This window comes from Equus caballus, chromosome 2, assembly GCF_041296265.1.
Source record: "Equus caballus isolate H_3958 breed thoroughbred chromosome 2, TB-T2T, whole genome shotgun sequence".
In the NCBI taxonomy this organism is placed as follows: domain Eukaryota; kingdom Metazoa; phylum Chordata; class Mammalia; order Perissodactyla; family Equidae; genus Equus; species Equus caballus.
Window position 1 is genome coordinate 115,205,920 of NC_091685.1, and position 25,055 is coordinate 115,230,974.

General features: G+C 35.6%; 1 long non-coding RNA gene across 2 annotated transcripts; it reads left to right on the forward strand.

Moving 5' to 3' along the window:
* Positions 1-856: 856 nt before the first annotated feature.
* Positions 857-24,776, forward strand: LOC111772579 (uncharacterized). Of its 2 annotated transcripts, none has more exons than XR_011436270.1 (3): positions 857-983; positions 22,948-23,018; positions 24,642-24,776. It is a non-coding gene; the product is annotated as an uncharacterized lncRNA (long non-coding RNA). The 2 variants fall into 2 exon arrangements; XR_002806567.2 differs by lacking the exon at positions 857-983 and adding an exon at positions 2,504-2,636.
* Positions 24,777-25,055: the final 279 nt, after the last annotated feature.

Below are 25,055 nucleotides of genomic sequence, written 5' to 3' on the forward strand. Positions count from 1 at the left end.
AATAAAATAATAAATTAATGCAATGCCTTTTTATATGTCCATTACTTCTAATTTACTCAACTCTTTTTATTTCACTCCAATTTTATATACTCAGATAAACTAGTGATCATTAGTAATTAATTCCTACATCCATAGTTAAGATGCATGTGGGTAGTTTGCCTGCCTACCTCAATCTGATGTCCTTTCCTTTTCTTATTTGATTGCTAAACAAATTAATGAATACATATTTGTGTCTCTCATGGATCAATTTGGGGCCTATAAGAAAATATTTTGATAATTATTAGTCAAAGATGGAGAAAAATATCTCTTGTTGAATGCTTATAATAACTTCACTGAATGCTTTGTCACTGCTATGTGTGTGATGAATATGAAATATTTATTGATGACATTATGTGACAGACATTGTTCCGTGAACTTAATGGCTCTTGTAATTCTTCCCCAGTCAGCACTGTGGTTTTACTGCCATCATTATGTTTATTCCCACTTGGTACTTACAGATCAAAATATTTCCCCCTGCCCTTCCCAATACCCCATTCCCACTGCCACTGGCATGTATCACTTAATTAACAAACGTGAATCATGAAAATGTAAAGACAGAGTTTGTGTTTCATTTTCTTATCACACTTAGGACAACATATTGAAAAATGTAGGAGGGGAAATGTGATTTTCTGATATAGAGGAGGATGAGAGGCCTAAAGTTCTTAAAACTGATCCAGAGCATTTTGGAGAATCATAGCAGAAAATGCATTATAGACATCAATAAGCCTGATATTCTTGTTAATCTAAATCAGTTAAAAATATAAAAAGACAGATGGTGTATGTCTGTCAGTTTTGTTGTTGTTTTGTTTTTCTTTTTAGGACTTAAGATTTACTTTAAAGAACCCACCATTATATGCTAAGATTATAATATTATGGCACTGGATCTAAAAAGTCGAATTACTGGAAGACTGGAGCATTTCTAGTTGAGCATCTTAGTCGTCCAGGTATGTAAAATTAAAGAAGTGAAAGAATTTTTGGACTTACTAATCTTAATAATCAATAAAATAATTATGACTGTGATAACACAAAAGGGTATTATTCTATGGAAATAAATTGCAGTGTTATTGATGATAAATCTAGGAAGTAAATACATACCGCAGAGAACAGTGCTGGGCTCCTTTCAGCTGCTCACATGGGCTGGTTTTTCAAGAGATGCTATCCTTGTATTGGGTTCTGGGGCCTATAGCTCCTCCCCCTCAACGTAGAACAACTCCAGGGGTGTTAAAATATTTAATTGCGAATCCATGTCCTTCGGTCAGTTCATCCTATAAATGTCTTAGGAGCGAAAGGATGCTACAGTTCTACTGTATTTGGGCAAAACAGTGTCTCTTTTCCATGATTGCTTTTTGGGCTTCCAGCTGCAAATGTTTAAGCAAGTGTGTTTTAATGTCGAATAAACCTATTTTGAATGCTAGCTGTGTGACTACTTGCTCATTTGTAAAAGGTAATAATGCTTATCTCAAAAAATTGCTAGAGGATTAAGTGTAAACTGCAAAATATCTGGCACATATTTAGTGCTCAATAAATGTTAACTATCACAATTAGAGTTAGCTCCCAAATTGCTCTTTTATGGAGTTTATAGCTCTTCAGGATGCTTATTACGGTTTGAATGCTGCCTCGAGTTTTGTTTTCTTTACAAACACTTTTACCGACAAGCAGTAATATTCAACTCCTTTTCAAAGTAAACAACTTTCCTTTCTGAGTGAGGTGGAAAAGAATAGGAGCTGAGGAATGCAACGAAAGGAAACCACCAATCACTCAAGGCTGTCTGCTCTGGGGGGAAAGCTAAAGGGGAGATTTCAGGAGCAAATGTGTCCCCCTTCTGTTTCCACCGTTTTACATGAGCCCTGCTATCACAGGCCTGCCCCGAATGGCAAAAGGGGAGCAGAACAGGGTCAAGGATGGGTCCCAGGTGTGGTGTGCTCTGCCGCTATCCCGGGCCAGCAGCAGTTAGAGAATCACCAAGCCCTGTAGCTGTAGGAGAATGTTTTTCTATCAAGCGTTTATTTAAGGTATCCATTTCTAGTCATTCATTTATTTATGCATTTAAAATACGTGTTAAGTACCCTGTAGGTGGTGTGGATAATGAAAAAATAAGGCAAATTACCTGTCCTCAGGAGATTCACAACCTAACACTACAGACAGCCAACTAAATAGAAATGCAGGGTGTGCCGAGAACACATCAATAAGTGAGGCCTTGGTCGAGATAAAGGGGGGAGGACAGGCTTATCTTAGACGGACATCAGTTTGTGACACTCTCCACCTTAGAAATGCAAGCAAAGTCATAAAAAGTATGGTGATAGTTGTTTCTGGTAAACTAAAAAGAAGTCATGGTATCACCTCCCTCCATAATCTCTTCAATCCAGCAGAATCACAGCTTTTGTAGCATGAAGCCAGACAAGTGAAAGTTTAAATGTTAAAGAGCACCCTTGTGGACTGAGGGAAAATGAAGGGAGCCGGCCAGCAGCAGGCTGAGAACAACCATGTCCATGATTTCACTGCAAGGAAGACGTATGAACATCGCCTTCTTGGGGCATGGAACTAAAAGGAAAACAGACGAATTCTCGAAATTTCAGAGGGCTTTTCCCTTTTAAATAGTAAGTTTCAAGATATCTTCCATTTTTCTCAACGTCTAAATTCTAAGTATTACACTTTATGTTTACAAGAATAAACGAAAGTCATAGGTTTTGCTTATCTTGGGGGTGGGAGTCTGTAGTTTTTTCTTGACAGATTATTTTCCTCAATATTTCGTGTCGAGCATTTATGTTTTCTTTTCCATCAAGAGAATAAAATTCAGTAAGTCCCATTATCTATTCATGCTTTTTTTTTGAGGAAGATTAGTCCTTAGCTAACATCCACTTCCAATCCTCCTCTTTTTGCTGAGGAAGATTGGCCCTGAGCTAACATCCATGCCCATCTTCCTCTGTTTTATATGTGGGATGCCTGCCACAGCATGGCTTGATAAGCAGTGCTAGGTCTGCACCCGGGATCTGACTCCACCAACTCCAGGCCACCAAAGTGGAGCACACAAACTTAACCATTGAACCACTCACTGGGCCAGCCCCCTATCCATGCTTTTTAAATCAGATGCCTTTTACCAAAGAAGTGAGGTCACTGAATATTTTTCTAAGGAGAACTGCACAGCAGAATGTCTTTTAATGCTTGGGCAACAGCAGCCTAGTAGAGAGCCCATTATCAGGGTTGGGCAGGCCGCCATTCCCTAGGGTGGATGTGCTCAGTCCTATACTCTTGCTGGACTAATGCCTAGTGGTCTCTAGAGATTCCTGTGGGAGCAAAGATGGTAAGACCTGCTTTTTCAGTTGAGTGATTGTCTGCCACCCTAGACTGAGAACAATTAAACTCTGATTAGGTATCAAAGGATGCATCCTCCAATTGCTTCTTTTCCATTTGAAACCTTAAGGAAGGAAAAGTGGGTAGCTAAACAGTTAGGATTCTTTGCTTGCAACTATAGATCTAATCTTATATCAACAGAAGGAAACTTCTAGAGTGAATAAAACTGTTGTATATGATTTTTTAACTTCGTAGTTTTAAATTTTTTAGCTTGAAAAATGTCAAAAATATTCAATGAATCAAGAATAGTAAGGATGTAGAGATTCTAAAATAATCAAGATTCTACAATTCTTGCTTTATTCAGTTGTTCACTTATTTTTTAGTTAAGGTATTTTAAAGGTCATTGCTTTAGTTCACTTAATAACCTATCTGAGTAACCCCCACATATCAGTTTATAGAGATGTTTTTTCATCCTTTGTCCAGCCATATGGTACTGTTTCATATAGTTGTACCATAATTTATTGTCTTCTATGGTTGGGCAATTTGCTTGTTTCCAATATTTTGCTATCAATAATTAAATTTGTGCACTTAAGCATTGTATTTTAAGAGAGGCCTATATCTTCTTGGTAAATTCTTAGAAGGGTTCTTAGAAGGATTCTAGAAGTTGGATTGCTGGTTCAAATGCAAATGTCATTTATTGGGCATAGCCAAATTCCATGTATGACAGCACTCTATATGCCTTGCCAACATAGTGGACTGTCAATTATTCGAATTTTTACCACTGTGATAAGCAAGGAATGACACGGCAATGTCATTTTCATTCTCATTTCTCTCATTATGAGTGAAGCATTGCATATTTTACGTGTTTAAGGGTCATTAGCATATTTTTTCTGAGAGATGGCTAGTCACATTTATTTGCTCATTTTTTCAGAATTTTAAGAACATTTTTCTTAGCTATAAATTGAAAATATTTTCTCCTAGTTTGTCATTTATATTTCGACTTCACTTATGATGTTTCCTACAATGACTTTTAAAAAAATATCACATTTATCAATCTTGTCTCTTATTGCTTCTGGATTTGGCATCATAAAGTGTTTACCTATGCTTTGTTCTAATACTTGTATAGATGTTTCTTTTTCATTTAATCTCTGATTCATTCAGAATTTATTTTGGTTGTGATATGACTTATTAATTTATTTTTTAAAATTTTGCAAATATTACATGTAGTCTTTTGCAGCTGCCCTTTATCAGGTTGAGAAATTCCCTTTTATTCTGGTTTGCTGAGAGTTGTTATCATGAATGGGTACGAGTTTTCTAAAATGCTTTTCCCACATCATTTGATATGATCATATAGTTTATTTTCTTTACATTATTAATATACTAGATTATATGAATTGATTTTTGAATATGTCACTAACCTTGCGTTCCCAGGAGAAAACCCACTTTATTGTTAAATTTTACTCGGTTTTGTGATATTTTTGAGAAGTTTTGTGTCTTTGTTCATGAGGGATACTTTTCTGTAGTGTCCTTTTTCTTCTTTTCTTTTTATATTGTCTTTTGTCTGTCTTTGGTACCAGGAAAATACTCATCTCATGAAATGAGTTGGAAAGTGTTCCTTTGTCTTTTCTTTTTAGAAAGAGATGGTTTAGAATCTGTCATCGTTCCTTTTTAAAGTTAGGTGAAGTTCTCCATTGAAGTGATCATAATCTGGAGATTTCTTTTTTTGGAAGGTTTTTAATTATGAGTTTAATTTCTTTAATAGTTTTAGTACAGTTCAAGTTGTGTATTTTATCTTTGTGAGATTATACAGTTTATGATTTTCAAGGAATTGGTTCAATATATTTAAGTTGTCAAATTTATATGTGTGGAACTTCTTTATCCTGATAATGGACATTTTTGAAAAACCTACAGGCAACATTGTATTTAATAGTTCCCTAACTTTGGTAACTAGTCAATGATAACTACCCTCACAACTTCAATTGCGCTAGTGGATCTAGGCATTGCAATAAGGCAGGAAAAAAAAAAAAACACTATTTGAAATAATAAGTGACTTTAGCATATCTCAGTATGTAACATCAATATATAAAAAATAATCTATTTCTAAATACTAAAATAGATGCAAGCTGAAAGAAAAGACTTTTATAATACCATCAAAAGTATGAAATACTTTAACAGATATGCCTGCCTTATATATATAATGCTATAAAACATTACTAAGATAAACTTAAGAACTAAATCATTGAAGAGATACCATGTTCATGGACCAGAAGAAACAATATTATTAAGACATCTTTTGTTTGCAAATTTATCTGTAGAGTTACAGCAACCCCAATCAAAATCCCAGAAGACTTTTTTGGTGGAATTTACAATCTGGTTTTAGAATTTATATGGAAATGATCACAGACCTAAAACTAAAACCTAGACCTATAAAATTTCTGGCAGAAAACATGGGAGACTTGGCTTCAACAAAGTTTTCTTAGGCCACAAAAAGAACGAATCATAAAAGAAAAAATGACAAATCTTGCTGCATCAAAATTAAAAAGTTCTCTTCAAAAGACATTTAACAAAATAAAAAGACCATCTAGAGGCTGGGAGAAAATATTCGTAAATATATTTCTGGTGAGACTTGTATTTGGCATATAACAAGAACTGTCAAAACTCAATAATTAGAAAATAATCCATTAAAAATTGCCAAAATGGGCCTGCCCAGTGGCGTAGTGGTTAAGTTCATGCGCTCTGCTTCAGCGGCTTGGGGTTTGCCAGTTCAGATCCCTGGGGTGCACCTACACGCTGCTTATCAAGCCATGCTGTGGCAGGCATCCCACATATAAAGTAGAGGAAGATGGGTAAGGATGTTAGCTCAGGGCCAGTCTTCCTCAGCAAAAAGAGGAGGATTGGTGGCAGATGTTAGCTCAGGGCTAATCTTCCTCAAAAGAAAAAATTGCCAAAAGATTTATAAGGACACTGGACCAAAGAAGAAAAATGGCTGGCACAGGAAAAGATGCTCGTCATTAGTCCTTAGAGAAATGCATGTTAAACTACAATGAGATACCACTACACACCCATCAGAACAGCTAAAACAAACAAGTAAGCAAAGACCCAAGGAACAGCAACTGAGAATACCAAAAGCTGAAAAGCTGCAGGGGCCACTGGATCTTTCATGTTGCTGGTGGAAATACAGTATTGTACAGCCACGTACATAAACTGTACAACCCAGAGATGTCACTCTTAGATATTTAACAGAGAGAAATGAAAACATACATCCACACAAAATCTAATTTTTATATCCATCTTATTCATAATCAACAAAAATTGGTGCATTGATTGTCTAGTGATGTATAAAAAATTATCTTAAACAGTGTCTTAGAATATAAATGATTATTATTTCATTTTTTTTGTTGGTCAGGAATTCAAGAGTAGCTTAACTGAGTGTTTCTAGCTTAGGATCTCTCATGCGGTTTCAGCCAGGATATTGGCCAGGATGCAATCAACTGAAATATTGACTGGGGATGGTGGATTTGCCTCCATCGTGGCTCCCTCACATAGCTGTCTAGCTGGTGTTGGCTGCTGGCAAAAGACCTCAGTTCTTACCTTGAAGCCTTCTCATGAAGGAGGGACCTCACTTGAGTACCCTCATGGCATGTCAATTAGGAAAGATGGACTGGCGTGTGATAAAACAAAACAAAATGAAAGTGGACAATAAATAGTTGTTTTCTTTGCATCTTTTAACTCATCTATTCCCATGTTATCCTTTGATTTAGAAATGTGCATCAGGCACCTGCTATGTACCACAAACTATGCTGGGTGGTGGAAATCGTAAAGTAGATGAGGCACAGCTCCTATATTTAAGTACTTCCCAGCATGATGGGAGAAGATGGCGTATAAACACATAGACGCAAACTAGAGTTCTTGAAATACCCCTTGATAAATTATTAAATACATCTGTTTTTGAAAATTATCACTGAACTAAGCCTATAATGTAGTTCTTCTTTATTAAATAAACACCAAAATACTATTAAATTAGCACTAAAAGTTTTCGTTTTCCTACAGATATTTCAAAATCCTTTTGAATACATTTATACTTTTAGTGTAGAACTTTGGAATCTAATCTGGAATAAAAATCTAGATTTTTAATATTAGAAGTTCCAAGTACAATAAGATTGCTTATCCATCTCCATAAAAATTAGAAACCTAACCCTAAACATAATGGGAAAATAATCTGTGAAATTTGGATAGATCCTTGTATTTCCCTCCACTGAGAACCCCCAGCTTTTATTAAACTATAACACGCATGTGGAAAAGAGCACCTATCGTGAGTGTGCAGTTCACGGAATTTTCCCAAACTGAATAACCTGTGTCACCAGCAACAGGTCAAGAAACAGAACATTATCAATACCAACAACACCTTTGTGCCCTCTTTTGGTTACTGCCACTTGCCAACGGTAACCACTACCCTGAATTCTATTCGTATAGAGTAGTTTTGCTAGTTTTTGATCTTTATAGAGGTTGAGTCATACTGTGTGTACTCTTGTTTCTATCCCCTGTTATTTAATGTCGTGTTTGTGGGATTCATTCCCGGCTTGCAGTTCTAGATCATTGATTCTCATTTCTATGTATTCCTTATGAATAACCACATTTGTCAGTTCTACTCTTGCAGGCATCTGGACTAGTTTCAGATTTGGAGATGTGGCAAAGAGTATTGCTGTAAACATCTGATTGCATGTTTTTTGGTGCACTTGTGTACACATTCCTACTTGGCACACACCTAGGAATGGAATTGCTGGCTTGTAGGGTAGGCATTTGCTCAGATTTGGTCTGTCCCGAGAAAGAGTTTTCAAAGTGGTTACATATAGGATATTTAAATTTTTTCTCTTGCTTGCTTCTCACACCTTTCCACCAAAATGCTAATCACAGCCTGATATGACAAACACAGGCACTGCCCAAAGTAACCTATAAGAATAGAATTTCTTCGAAGTCCTAAAAATTTATCTCAGCCTTATTTTTTATTTCCTTACTTGTCTGAGTTTATTTTAACAAAGATGAAAATACTGATCATTTGAATTATTTAGTTTCCCTCCAAAATGTGAGTAAAACTGAAGTTCCCGGAAAGGTTGTTGCCCCAAAAATGTCATTTTGTGTCATCTGGCATACCATCTCTTATTCATGGGGCTAGCCCAATTGAGAAGCATGAGTGTAGGATATAGCAAGTGCAGAATGGGGCTAATGTTTCTTTTTTTTTTTTTTTTGGCACCTAGGCTAACAACTATTGCCAATCTTCCTTTTTTTTTTTTTTGAAGATTGGCACCTGGGCTAATAATGGTTCCCAATCTGCTTTATTTCCCAACCACGCCCCACCCCCCGTACATAGTTGTATATCTTAGTTGCAGGTCCTTCTAGTTGTGAGATGTGGGACGCCACCTCAACGTGGCCTGACGAGCGGTGCCATGTCCATGCCGAGGATCCGAACCCTGGACCGCTGCAGCGGAGCACGCGAACTTAACCACTTGGCCACGGAGCTGGCCCCAAATGTTTCTTGAGGGTCTGCTGTGTGACAGTTGTTGTCTGGAGCTAGCATGTACATCTTCTAATTTTCCCTTATCATACAAATTCCCATCTGGGGATATTGTTATCCTCATTTTTATAAATAAAACAAAAAAGAATTAGAGGATATGTAAGTAAATGTATCTTGTCTGTTTAGTTGAGTGTGTGTGGTTTATCGGTGTTTAGAAATGGAAGTTTTGCTGTATTTTACCAGTTTGTACAGCAATGATGGGGAGTGGAGTAGGGGACAGAAGATGTGGTTGAAAGAACCCTGAACTAGATTTAAAAGATCAGGCATTTGGGTTGGCTATGTTACATAAGGCAAGAGTTTTAATCCTTCTGAATTTCAGTTATCCTTAGATGAAAATTATCTTCTCGTCCTATTTTCCTGGGGTTTTGTGAGAATGGCACATGTAAAAAGAAGAAACAACAATATCAAAATGTTAAACAAATTAAAGTATTTAGCCTATGTAGTGTTTTGTTTTGTTTTGTAAGTCAAGCTTATTTAAGCATAATTTACATACAATAAAATTCTCCTATTTTGGGGAGTCAAATTCTAGCCAAAGCTGTATGACTTGGGGAAATTGTCTTCTCTCTCAGCCTCAGTTTCCAGATCTTTAAAGTGAAGGGGAAGGTGGCTAGAAAATTACAAAGTTCTACATTTTCTTTTGGTGCCATTTAGATTTCTGATAATGAAGTGTAGGAAGAGGCAGTTGAAGTGGGAGTGACTTTGGGAGTGCTACCTGTCATAATTTAAAGAAAGGTACATTTACATGTCAGTTTATATTAGGGAAGTAATAATTAAGAAATACTTACAGGAGAAAGTAGAATTAACTATGAGTTTCTTTTTTTAAGGGGAATAATTGATTTGCTTGTAAAAAGAAATATCTTAAAGTGATAGCTTGTTTATCTACACAGATAAATCTTGATTCTTTCCTTGATCTTAGAAAGCTTCAGAATATCAGAAATCAAATTCCTTCTAAAAACCTTCAATGCAATTCCAGTTTCTATATATAGGATAATGTTCAAACTCTTTAACAAGGCATGTAAGGCTCTTGATCAGTTTTCCACCCCTGATTTCCATCCTTCCCTTCTCAAGCTCACCCAAATCCTCCTGCCATGATGTCCCTGAAATAGCTATGTGGTGCTATCTCAGGAGTCATGTTTCACTGCTTCCTTTGCCTGGAACCTGTTTCCTGCACACTCACTTCTCAAAAGCTCATTGTGGACAACCTCTTCTCTGGGAGCACATTCTGCTTCTGTTCCCTCCATGGATTGTGAGCACTGGGCTTGGCTGCATTGACCTTAAATCACCAGTGCATTGGATAGAGTTTGGCACGTAAGTGACATACATGTGATGAATAAATGAACATCTTCATTAAATAACCTCTGTATATTTCAGACACTCGTTACAAAATTTCACATTACTTTGAATGTGGATTTCATAGAAATGACTTTGCTTCATCATCAATTATGGGCTATATCTATTTATATTTCAATTTTACATTGTTAAAGAATAATACATAGTATAAATGCTAATTGCCAGGAATTTTGACACAAGTTTAACATACTTTAAAAAAATACCAATGTTAAAAACAAAATGCAATCCTTAATTTTGCACCAAATGGCTAAAAATAAAGTTTTCTTTTTGACATGACTAAATGAAGTCAGTAGATTTGCTGAGATGAGAGCGTGCCAGTTACTATCCATTTCTCCTTCAGCTATTTGATTGTTTTTCTTTAGCAACAATTAGCAAAAGCTAATGTGTGTTTACTAAATTAATGTGTGTTAACTAAATTAAAGACATTCAGTTTGATCATGAACATCTGGAAGTATAATACACAATGTTAGTTATGTGCTTCAGGAATGAGAAAAAAGGGAGTAATTATAAAAAATATCTTAAACGGTAAAGAACTATTAAAAAAAATAGAAGCTCTTTTCATCCCTTTTATCCTTGATTTAATGAAAAGTTATTTCACTTAATTTACTCTTGTTCTTAAATAATTCAACTTGTTAATACACACTATTCATCGAAAAAAAATCAAATATTTAAGTACATTGTTATAAATTAGTATCTGAGAGCATCTGAGAAAGATGTGTTCCCACTTTGTAAGAAAGATAATATCTAAACATTCTGCTGCAGTTTGATAATGATTTTGACAGAATCAAAACAATACACACAGGCTCTATAGATTTTAGTATTTATTTCTGACAACCTGACACATTAATTTTAAATGCCTATGACAAATTTCTCCCAAGTACTATTTCAAAAAAATTGCATAGGAAATCGTCCATGTGCAACTCATCAAAGTTTTATAGTGCTAAATATATTTGGAACTTATCATATTTCCTGTTCTTATTTTCCATGGGTGATTACAAACTGTTCTCCCCCAGAACGTTTTAAGAGACTTCTGTATAATTCTGACACAGAGGAAGGAAAATATGCATTTTGATATGTTCACAATATGTTCAGAAACTTATCTTAAACTCTTAGCCAGGCAATATGCTCGAGAATTGAAGTTACCTTTAGTGTTTGTTAGTTCTGATGAGGATTCAGAACTTTAGTCAGAAATTTACAAATTATTTCAGACTTTTGAAGGAGAGAAGGCTAGTTCAGATTGAAGGACAGGAAGTGGAGGTACGTGCTGAGCATATTCATGATTGAAAGGTTGCTCCTGGAAAAGAGAGAACAGAAAGGAAACATATATATCCAACTTTGCAAAATTAGCAGCAGGGATTTTCAATTCTTCTTTTAAAATTTAGTGTTTTATACAGACATCTCCCTATGCCCACTAGGTATAAATCCGATAAGTTAATTCTAGTAATGGAGAAGGACTATGGAGTACTGAGTGAAGTCTTAGAGTTAGATAAAATATTTTAATCTTTAACAAAGTAATATATGCACATAGTAAAGCATCAAATATTTCAGAAGGGCTTATTGTGAAACAAGACACTTCTCTACCCTCTCTTCCTTATAACAGTCTTATGCCCTGGAGGTATTTGCAATCATTTGCTAAAACTTACTTTAGTACTAACTTTTTATAACTCTAATTACTATGTTTAATCAGTGATTTGTTTAGTTATCAACTATAGATCATAACAGGTATTGTTGTTTTGATGATTTTTCTCAGCATGCTCCTGCCTCATTTATTTGTTTATATTAACTTGTTCATTTCTCTGCTCAGAATATCTTTGCCTAAAACATCCTCTGTTTCCTCACTTCCCTCTGATCTTGGCTGACAAGTCACCTCCACGAATAGCTGTGCGTCAGAAACAGCTATGCTGCCCTCCCCCAATTTACTCCTCCTGATTGGACTTCCTGGTGCCTGCCAGTATCAATTTGTTGTATTTTTATTTCCTGCCTCTTTCCCTACCTAGTCCGTAAGTTCCACAGTAGACGCCATCTTTTTTATTTATTGGCGTTATCACTAGTGCTTAGAATAGTGGCAGGCACATTGTAGGAATTCATCAAATATTTGTTAAATAAATCAGTAAATAAAGTGCTTAGAATAATGCCAGATGTGCAGAATTATTGATTAATGCTTTCTAATAATAATTATTATAAAATTTAAAAAGTTTATAAACTCAAGAACTGTTTATTTTGTTTATAACATTATTGCCATGGGCATAGTAGATTCAATACATGTAAGATGGGCTTTAGATAATCAAGCCTACTATTCCTGTGCGCAAATGTTGTTTATTTCTGACATCCAGTAATGTGAGGTGTGTTTTTGAGCATGTTATGTCTTAATCATCGTAACCTTCATGCTAGTGTTATTAGTGGAAACACAGTGAATAAAATGTCTTACTCTTTAGAGTGATACAATGTTACCTAGCCCTGAAAGATAAACAGTACTTAGAAATATGTTACAAAGAAAGCCACTAAGTTTGTTATTGTATTATATATATTTAACAAACTTTTATTTTGGAATTATTTCAGATCTATGGAAAAGTTGCGAGGATAGCACAGAGAGTTCCTTTACACACTTCACCTGGCTTCTCCAAATGATAATAAATTTTACATGCCCATTTGTCAAAAGCAAAAAAACAACATTGGCACAATGCTATTAACTAAAGTACAGACTTGCTTTGGATTTTTCCAGGTTTTTCACTAATCTTTTTCTGCTCCAAGATCCAATCCCGGATGGCATGCTGCGTTTAATCGCCAGGTCTCCTTTGTCTCCTCCAAACTATGACATTTTCTCATCCTTTCTTGTTTCTCGTGACCTTGACCATTTTGAAGAGTACTAGTCAGATACTTTTTAGAATTTGTGTTTGATGTTTTCTCATGATTAATCTAGGGTGATGGATTTCTGGGAGGTAATATATTGTATTTAATGCTAAACATGTTAAAGAAGTTATTTAGCCAGAAGTCCTAGTATAATCGTAAGCTTACTAGAAGACCAAGTACATTTTTAAAATTTCTAATTTCTTGAGTCAATAAATCCTTTTCATGTCAGTCAACAGCACACCAGACTTGGCAATATATTTTTTATTTGAAATATGTTTTATGTCTGAAATTTTGCTTTGGTCCAGGTGTAAGCAGTGGGTAATGTCTTCCAGTTGGCATTGATACTTGCCGATGGTTCTTTGAAAGCAAAAGTTGTTGCTGCTGATCTCTTTCTTTCCCTCCTCCTCTTTCTCTCCCCCCACTCCCTGCCCCCCCTCCTCTCTCCCTACTCTCCCCTCCTTTCTCCTTCTTCTCCTTCTTTATATTAGGCAATTGCTGTAATTTTCATAAACTCCACACAGCCTTAAGATTTAGGGAAAGGTTTTTCTTTTTAACTTCCCACGTACTTTCTATATTTAAACAAAACCTTCACTGCAATAACCAGCATTGATAAAGATGATTCTTGTGGCAGTTTATTTGTTCTTTTCCACCCTGGGTGTGTTTTTCTTAAGATTCTATTTTTTAACATGTCGTGTTCTTGAAAATGTGTTTTCTTATTCAAATTATATATTCAGGGCTTCTCCTATTCCCCAGTTGAGGCAGATAACAGTAACTATTTGAACTATGCAATCTGTTACAGTGTGTCTGTGTCCTTACCTCCTGATGATGCTGTTATGGCTACCAAGAGTACCTGTATCTTCACTACCACAATTGCTTGCCTAGTGATTCTTACTAATTCTGTAAAAAAATTATAATTCACAAACAAAATGTGTTTAAGATAGTAAGAGTATACATTTTTCAACTGGAATTGTAAGAAAAATCAAGATAAGAAAACAATGTCTTCAAGAAAAGTTTTAGGTGATTTTTAAGAGATTAGGGCTAGAAATTCATAGAGGGACACAAGCAAAATGTGGTCAAGATAAAGCAGATGGTAAAAAACGAGCAATTGTGAACAGTTGATCAGGACTATAAAAAACATGTATTCATGTATTACTATGTTTTTGGTTGTTACATGTTCATAACTTTATTGTATTATGAGCTTTTAATATGGGCCTTTTATTCAAGAGCACTTTCTTGTTATGGTGAAAAACAATTCACCTGAATTTGTTTGTGTATAATATCAAATAATAATTTACTATTAACATAAAAATAAGAATAACAATGAACACTTATGTAGTACATACCACGATCAGAGACTAAAGTTGAGGGGATAGGATGAACAAATTTCCCAAAGAAGGCAATGTGAGTTTATAATGAGAGGAAAGTCCATATCCACTTCATGGTTCCCAGTTTCATTATTATACCTGTTGGGCACACAGCAACATATAATGCTTGTTGATATAGGTGTATTCTGTGTCAGTGAGGATGGGCCCCCGTCTCTCAGGGTATCATGTCCAAGCTGGTACCTCAGTTGCACCTTCAAAAGGCCTTTCGATTGCTCTCTCTCGGCTGGCAACTACTGAGTTTATAGTATGTGATAAGGACAGTGAATCCAGTGGGAATGTGCCCACTGCCACACTCCTTTGCTCTAAAGTGAGAGCCTTGTTACCAGTCCATATTACATAGAATCCTGTGTCTATGGATCAAATACTGTGCACTTTTGGAGAATGTTCTGGCTGAGGCTCTGCTGGCAGCCATGCACATAATATAATCACATATTGTGTCCAAAATTTCTGAAGCAGTAGTTTTTTCCAGCATCTAGTACACCGTATTACTAGAAACAGGTCACGCCTGGGTCTTTGAAAAAAGTAATAAAATAGATCATCAGTTAGTTATCCTAAGCATGATTTAAATTTTAATCTATGTGCATTTATATATAAATTAGAAAAGATAGTGGGGAATTGTAAAAGAAAATTAAACTTCATCTCATGCTTGTTCTCAGATCCATCTCCTGGATTTCCTTGTTCTGCTCCACATCGGTGGGAACTATATTTCCCCAGCTCCCTGGCTCTCTGTCTTCTTAGAATAGGCAGCCCGGGAAAAGCAGCAAGGAGAATCCAGGATATTTTCTACCCCCTCATTCAGGTAGTGCCTTAGAAGCGTCTGCATCTTCTCTGTGATTCTAGCTCTCTTTAGACAGCCCCTCCCCTTCACAGTCCCCCTGCCCCCCAGTTCTCTCCTGCTGGTTCTTCTCACTTGACAGCCCTGATTTCTGGGCTCTGGTAACATGACTTGGCTCCTCTCTCCCTTTGGGGCAGCAGCAGCTCCTGCTATTGCCTTCTTGAGGAGCCCTCGCTGTTTTCTGTTTAGTCACCAACTCCCTGTATTAAATGTCCTCTGTTTGAATACCTAGAGTGGTTTCTGTTTTTCTGACCAATGATTAACACAAATAATTTGCTCATCTCTATTGAAACTAGAACACTGGATGAAAGAAATAGTTTTCAAACAAAATATAATTTAATCAATGTAACTTCAGAAGAGATTGACTCAATACAACAATCTAAAAGAATCAGGCTCCTTAAAGATTTAGCAGCACCTCCTGCCCCCAACAAAACAAACCCAAGAACAAAGCCCAAAGTTCATCTATGCTATAATGTCTAGATAATCTTAATGCTATTTAAACTTTTTACAGTGTTTCAAAAATAAAGTCTCCAACTGACTTTTATGGGAAATTTTGACACTGACACTGAAACCTGACAATGAAAACATCAAAAAGAAAAATATAGACCAAGCTCATTTATGTCATGTGTAAATATCAATGAAAACATTCTAAATAAAATATCATCTAAAAGTTACAGGAGCACATTAAGAAAGTAAAATCTATGACTGTCATTGGGAAACACACTTGCTTACATTTCTTTAATATCAGGAATCTAGAAGAGGCACCATTTATTCCCCTTTGTACACAAAAGGAAACTAAACAAATAAAATTATTTTTATTTACTAAGAAAAAAAAAACCCAGCCAGTATTAATGCCTTCCTCAAGCAGAGATTCCAATTTGAACATTGTTATACAAGATAACCAATTAACAAGCAAGACCATTTGATATTAAATATTATGTTCTACAAGCTCTAACAATAAGTGTTAAAACCTCAGGGTCTTGGGAAAAATAATTTATTTTGCAAATAAATTGCAAATACATTTGTTATGACTACATAAAACAGACAAGGATGGTTAAAGTTTAAATTTTTATATTATTCCCTATTTAGGACCAGAAAGTTAATAATAATGATAGTCTTGCCATTATTCTCAATTTGACATCTCATCACTGCAGATTCCCTGGCTTCAATTTATAATCCCAAGTGGCAGTGGCATCTCTTCATGCTGTTGCAGAAGGCATTTACTCCCTTCTTTATACTCTAAAGTTCTTTTTCAAAAAGTTGCTAATAAAGAGTACTTGCATTTATAAATCCACTTACAAAGCAATCTATTTGTTAAATACTAGATGGCAAAATTGAGAGCCTAAATAAAACTAAATACTAACCAAAATGGATAGTGAATAGAGATAGATTACGTGGATCTTAATAATCACATTGAGATATTAAATTAACACAAAATACTGATATGATTAAAGATAACGTACATAACCATAATATGTCACTTCAGCAGACATTGGAGACAAAGTGGTGAATGAGCATCATCAATTCAAGGAAGAGTTAATATTGGTCAATACACAAGAAAAATGAAAGACTAAAATATTACAGTTCACATATGAAAGAAATCTGATAGAAAATTCCCCCAATTTGACAACTATCCTAAAAATTCATGACATCATCAAGAACAATTTGTTAAACTGAAAGTAATTTTTCTAAACTTTCAAAGATAAAAAACAAATTTTAATCACCTATGCCAAGAGACTGACGTATTTTCTCTACAGAAAAATTGTTACAAAATTTTTGTCATATAAAGAAACTGTCAAAGAAAGGATAGCTAAAAATTGTATGAAAAGTATAACAAAAGTGTTTCAGGCAATTAATCAAAATATTATTTTTCTGGACATTGTGATGTTTGTGGAATTTTTCAGCTTTTAAAATGTGCACTGTTGGTTGTGATTTCTTATTTCCTCTCAAGCGAGTATTAACTTTTATGCCCTTTTATGCATTAGTACTTTTGTATTATTTTTTCTTAAAGAGTACTCACAAAATTAAGTAAGCTTCCGAACTCCAAAACTTATTCTTTCTTCAACCCGTCTCAAATCCTTAGAGAATTTGTGAAAATTTGGTAGTAAGTATTAGATTTTCAAAATCCAGAGAATAAGAGTTCAAATTGTGGGCCAATGTCACCTAGGAATTGAGGGACAAGAGGACGCTGGCAGATGAGTTAAGCTTATATGTTGGAACAGACACAGGCAGTAGTGCTTCCTGGAGACCAATGGTGCTCATTAGAATATTAATATGTCTGGGAATGCCTATGCAAAGGACCGGGTTTAGTGTGTTTATTCCAGCATTTCTCAGAGGTTTTTAGCCAGAGAACCCTTAGTCTTGGTATATATGTGGGCATTTTGAAACATGTTTGGGAAATAGTGGAATAGAATGTTTATCAATAACAGACAGTGAACACAAGGAAGAGATTTTTAGCAGCCAGGAAGCATGAGACTTGAAATATTCATTCAAGAGCATTTCCATGGATCTGTTTTACTGCATGCACAGTCAGTGTGATATTTGGTGCTATTTTCCTCTGGGGAAAAAAGACCAGATACATGCTAAGACTTTTCCATGGGTGGTCTTTAGCTCAAGAATAGCCAAAAAAGTTATCCCTTGTGGGAGTTCAGGGGGATTAAAAATCAGCTTTCACTTTGCTTTTTCAAACCCAAGAACATTGTTAGTAACATTGCTGGTAACTTTCTTGGGCTAGTGTGGAAACTTATCACTCATTGAGAGAAAATAATTTTAAATATGAAGAATACACAATTGAAAGATTAACCTCCATTTCAGGAGAATTATACTTTTCTTGATTTCTGCCTACTTTATTTCATGAGTGTTTGATAAATTCAATTTTACTTTTCAGGTAAAAAGAGTGGACCCATTTTAATTGGAAACATTTTGATTTCTTGTTCATAAGACGATTCAGAGAAAGTTTTGTTTTCATAGGAAAGCTAAGGCTATATCTTTGGCTCCATTATTTCTGGTAATCTTCTAATATGCACTTACATCCAAAAGCATGCGGAAAGAAGGGCTTTTAAAGTTTAAGGCATACATTTTTGAAAAACTAAGCATGGCAAGAGAAACAAAATTTTTTGTGTGTGAACAGTTATTTTGATTTTCAAATTGCAAATGTTATTGAAAACTAATTTAGAAATCTTCCTTTCCTTTCCTTTTCTTTCCTGCCTGTGTTTTTTGAGATGATGCATTGGCTCAGGTACTTGGCATGAATATAAACAACATAAGGACAACCAAAAGGAAATTAATCCATCACAGTTCTAATTTCAATTTGCCTATTTTTATCATTCACATTTTTTACCATCTGGAAATTTTTCCATCACTAGCTAAAAATATGATATTCCTTTTCAAATACTTTGGAGTTTTAAAGACAGACACAATTAAATTTTATTATCATCATGTATGGCATTATTTAGTATGATTAGAGGAATCTGTTAATTTTAATGACGCTTTACATGAATACATAAAATCACCACATACATATATGTATGTGTCAAGATTGATATTTAAATTTATGTGAAATCAAAAAGTCAGGAAAATAGATTATATATAAATATCAAGATACTGGCTTGAGTTATATTCATTTTGCATAAATGTCCTTGCAAAAATTTTAAAAAATCAATTTCATATAATATTTTTTATCATGACATATTAAGGAAATTATAGTTATGAATATACATGTAGTTTTAAAACCTGACCTAAGAGATTCAAACTAATATTTTAAAAATGGTAAGAAAAATTTAATCACATGATTAATTTTAACTAACTAGGTGTTTGAGCTTAACATTTTTATTTGAAACACAGGTAAGCCAATAGCCATAGAAGTATTTGAATTGTCTGCATGCTTTTGTGAAAAATGTATACTGTTGTGAGTGTATATGTGTGTGTTTGGTGTGTATATATATATATATGGTATGTATTTTATAATTTTATTCAGATATTAAGTTGGTATTGACTCTAGCACTATTAGAGTCTTGGATTTGGGGAGAATCTCTCTTTTTTATAACAATAAGTCTTATGTCACTCTGCCACTTTAAAGAATTTTTATGCAATGAATTGCTTTCATACACCAGAAAAGTAAACGGTGTCATAATTTACTAGCTTGTCTATGCAGATGTGCCCATGTCATCCATTAGTGAGGCAAAGAGTAATTTCTTAATTTAGAAAGAGCATCTCTCTTTCTCTCCCTCTGTCTCTCTGGTCTTTCTCATATTTATCTCTAAGATATTTGTTTCTTCTCATTATCAGTGTAAATGCTAAATACTTCATGCTAATAAAAAGAAATGTTATTTTACAGAGTAGTTTTCCTCACTGCCCTCCTTTGTTTTTCTCAACTTTTATATATGTTTTCTTTGCTATCTCCTTAAGTTTTTTTGTTTTTAGGAAGGTTAGCTCTGAACTAACTGCTGCCAATCCTCCTCTTTTTGCTGAGGAAGACTGGCCCTGAACTAACATCCATGCCCATCTTCCTCTACTTTATATGTGGGACGCCTGCCACAGCATGGCTTTTGCCAAGCGGTGCCATGTTGGCACCTGGGATCCGAACTGGCGAACCCTGGGCCAGCGAGAAGCAGAATGTGTGAAACTTAACTGCTGTGCCATCGAGCGGGTCTCCCTAAATATTTTTGATAGGTTAGGAGCAAACTCTTTCTGCATGTGTGTGATGTGCTATTTTCTGATCCCATAAATATTTTCCCTTGTTAGTTTCCGTTGCTGCTTCTATCCTTTATATTTCCACTGTATGTTGGTATTTTGGTGTGTTTTTCTTAATGTATAACATAACCTTTTGGAAAAGAGTTGTATACATTTGTTATAATATGTGTTTATACTTTATAATATTGTTAGGTCTTCTAAAGATTGAGTGATGATGATGATGCTAATAATAACATAATTCCAATTAAAGTAAAAAAGCCACAATCTTTAATAAGCAACAAAGTATCAAGGTTATGCTATTTTTAATTAAAGTTTAAGTAATGTTTATTTTTAATTAAAAATGGCACACCATAATTATATACAAATGTGGATTATGAAGATCAATTTCATGATGATATTAAAATAGCCTTGAAAAACAAGACAGTTTTTTGATATATGTAAAGTGTAAGCCATAGAGAGTGCGTACATGTGTGTATTGATATATGTAGTTGGATAGCTACGTGTGTATATATGTGGTATATTCATGTGGATATAAGTGTATTAATTGCCTTAAATTCTATTCCCTTCATTAAAGAGTCAAATCAGCTTTTTTAAGCATACTATTTTTATAAGTATTTCTCACTATGTCCTTTGTTCAGTGATCAATGTATCCCCAAACTGCAACATACCTCATTAAGTAAATCTACTAGTGCTTAAATTTTTCACATTAATTTTCTAATAATAGGTTTCTTTTCAAGTGCTTTTCTACATCAGAATTCTGTAAACAGGAACAGGCTTACCATGTAGTTCTTTACAAGAAACGCTTTAAAAGCACTGCAATATATTGTCTGTTTCCATAAAGCTCACAATGGGAATGAAACGCCTGAGGCAAAACACGTCTTCTGTGCCTTCAAAAGTGAAACATCAAAGAAAGGCATCATTTGTGTATAAATATACGAAAGTGCTCATAAATAAAATCTTTATTCATTGAGATAAAAATGAAAAAGCATTCTTAAAGGTTTCTTTCAGAAGCAGTATCCTAAAATCACAATACATGGACTATGGATATAAAATAGTTGACAATGCTGTCCTGTGATCTTTGTGTATTCAAAATCCTTGGAGCTTATTTGGTGAATAGTAGAAAAAGAAGAAACTTCTGCACATATGACATTTTATACTCTACATTTTAGTTATGATCAAAGGTAGCACTTTTTTGTTAAATGTTAAAATTAGATGCATCAATTTGGTGAGTTTATGAAAATAATGTAATTTCTATAGAATATATAAGAAAAGAAAAACTACAGATGAGATAACATATCTGAAGAACGTTACTGTACAATAGAAATGAAAAGGCTCTGAGTGATGAAATATCTAATAACTGCCCCTGTGGAGATATGTAGCATGAAATAGACTCAGCACACTGACCTGCATGACCATGAGTGATAAAATGATTATTGTTTGAAGTCCTTGAGTTTTGAGTTAGTTTGTTATGTAGCACTATTGTGGCAATTGTTAGCTGAAACAGAAATATGGGGTTACAGGAATGAAAAAATGGATACCACTCCCCACCGACATGTCTTAGTAAACAACATAACTGTGTATAACAAATAGCTTGGTTAGATATTGCTAAGTGTCATGGAGAAAAATTAAGCAGAGAAGAGGAATGGGGAGTGTTGGAGATGGAATTTTAAATATAGTAGTCAGGAAAGCCTCACTGAGAAGGGGATTGTAGCAGGTCAGTTTCCCCAAAAAGCAAATTCTGAGAAAGAGATTTATAGGTAGGGTCAATTACCCCTTTCATGATGGTAAGTGAGTGGTAGCTCTAGTTTAAAATGCAACGATGTGTTTGCTGTGGAAGTGTTCTCCTCTTTCAGCTATCCAAGACTTCCAAACTTGCAGAACCAAAAGTCACATCAACAGGAAGTACAAACTCTCCAAAACGGGCCATTTAGGATGCTGTTAAATGAGACCACGCCCAGTGTCTCCTCTTGGTTCACAGACTCATACACCAATTAGTGACATAGTGTTAGTGGGTCAACATGCTTTCTGTTGGCTGAAACTCTGTGAATAGGGAAGGCAAAAATATATGTCAATTCCAGTTAATATGAATTGGTGCCCCTTCCAGGGTTGAAGGGTTCAATGTAGTCAATTTTCCACCAAGCAGCTCTTTGGAATTTGCAATGCTTGATGTCATATTGGGGGCTCAGCTTTGATCTCTTTTGCTGGCATGTTGGACATTTGGCATCAGCAGTAGCTAAATCAGCCTTGGTGAATCAGAGCCCATACTAACAGATCCATGCCTAGCCTCCATCCTGGCCACCGTGGCTACTCTGTTGATGTATCCATTTGCCAATACTCCATATCTGATGATAGTGGCCAACTACAGACAACTAGTTGAGTTACTCTCTCTACTTGATTGTTGAAGCAAGTTTCTTCTGGGTTCAAAATTTCCTGGGGGATGTTAACATACAATTCAAAGATCTTCTCACTGGTGTCCACTCCCATAAAACCATCCATATGCCTCTTGCCTAGACCTTCTTAGCCTCAATATTCAAATATTTCTGCTTCTGGGTCCTTGACCAATCAGCTAAGCCATTCATCAATTGCTCATATACCTTTATACATTCTAACACTGGGATACCTCACACAATATAGATGAGCAAATATAGTGCCCAAAGCTCTTCCCATTGGGAAGACTTCTCCTCATCAATATACTTCAGGGGTCTAGAAGTGGGGCTGTAATATAGCTGTAGCCCATTTTCAGAATGCACACACATCCCAAGCTGACCTTTTCACAAAACAAACTCAGATTTTTCCACTTCTGACAGCTGGTCATAACAGACCCCTACTCACGAGGTTGTAGGTCTTGCCTAAGGGAGCAGTGCTGGTACAACCACGATAGATTAAATGGACCATGACATACCATAGCTTACTTCTACTCATGTTTTTCTCAGGCTTGATCATGGATGTACCATACTCCAACTTATGATGAATTGCTCCTGGACATGCCCAGCTTTATGACTTGGTGAGTCTGTCGGATCCCAGCTCTTATTGGACAGTTCATGTGTAGCATCACTTGGTGCCTATGGTTAAGTGTTCTATCGGGTCCCAGTAGCACAATAGGAGCTGTTTCTTAAAAGGTATATAATTCTCTCTGGAAGATGGTATGTATTTTTCTCCAGTTTTATTGAGAAATAATTGACATATGTCAGTGTATAAGTTTAATGTGTATAATATGATGGGTTGATTTACATAATTGGTGAAATAGTTGCCACAATAGGTCCAGCTAACACCCATCTTCTCAAATAGATACAATGAAGAGAAAGAAAAACAGAAAAAAGGAAAAAATTTTCTCCTTGTGATGAGAACTCATAAAAAAATTACTCTCAGCTTTCCTGTGTATCATACAGCAGTGTGAGGTATAGTCATCATGTTGTACATTACAGCCCTAGTACTTATTTATCTTATAACTGGAAGTTTGTGCCTTTTGACCACCTTCCTTCAATTTCCCCTCCCCCCACCCTCCACTTCTGGTAACCACAAGTCTGATCTCTTTTTCTACAAGTTTGTTTGTTTGTTTATTTTTAGATCCCACATATATAAGTGAGATCACACAGTGTTGGTCTTTCTCTGGTTTATTTCACTTAGCGTAATACCTTCAAGGCCCATCCATGATGTTGCAAATGGTAGGATTACTTCTTGTTTTATGTCTGAATAATATTCCACCGTATATATATCACAACTTTATCCATTCAGCCATTAATGGACACTTATGCTGTTTCCATGTCTTGGTTATTGTAAATAATGCTGCTATGATCATGGGGGTGCAAAGTAGTTTTCAAGTTACTGTTTCCATTTCCTTTGAATATATTCCCAGAAATGGAATTGCTGCATCTTACGGTAGCTCTATTTTTAATTTTTTGAGGATCCTCCATATTGTTTTCCATAGTGGCTGTGCCAATTTACAATCTGAGAAGTCGGCATAATTTTTCTCCAGAACCCAAAAGCTTGAGTTATGATTCTCCCATAAACTCCATTCTTTCTATCTTTTTTTCACCATTAACACCTCCAACACCAAGAGACGCCAGGACAATGAGTCAAACGACAGGTCTCCTTATACTATAGCCTTGACTTGCTGCACAGCCCTTTCTTACTCTGGGCACCACTCAAGGTTGGCAGCTTTCCAAGTGACTCAGCACAAGGGCCAAAGCATTATTCCCTCTGCCTTCAGATCCTAAAGAGGCTTATCTAGTGTTGGCTTCCTTTTTTGGATTGCAAGGTGCAACAATTTGTCTTTTATTTCATATTCGATGTCTGTCAGGTCTCTGACCACTAGAACCCTAAAAATTTTAGTGAAGTGGCAGAAACCTGAATCTTCATGGGGTTTTCTTCCAGTCTTTAGATCACATGTGTCTTACCAAAGCCTCTCATATATTTGTTGCTTCTTGCTTAACTGATCCAATTAATGTGATATTATCAATATCATGAGCCAATGTGATATTTTTTAGTATATTTGGCTCGCACAGATCCCTTTGGAGTATATTATGACAGAGTGGAAGAGTTAACATTGTTTCGGGACAAGATTGTCAAAATCTACTCTCTTCTGTCTCAGGTGACTTGCAACTGTTTCTGATCCTCTTTTCTATAGGGATAGAAAAGAATACATTCTCCAGATGAATGGCCACATACCAAGTACCTGAAACACTGTTATCTGCTCCAGCAAAGAGAACTCCTCTGGCACAACACTGCAATTGGGGCCACCTACAAAGAGTTGACAGTGGTCCATTGTCATCCTCCAGGATCTGGCAATATGAGACCCCTGCCTGGTGGTGACTCACGCATTGGGCTGCAGGAAGCTTGTTTCAGGTATTGGGCAGGAGGCAATATCTGTGTTATCCTTCTGCCCAGTGCTCTCATTGCTAAAAACCACAGCACAGGCTGTGTTAACAACACTCACTTTTTCTTTGCGCTCCTCCTTTCACAAGCAGGGGGAATCCTTGGAAGCCAGTGGCTCTAAGTAGATCACCAAGATTGCCTTCCCTGTTTGATGCGGACCGCTTTA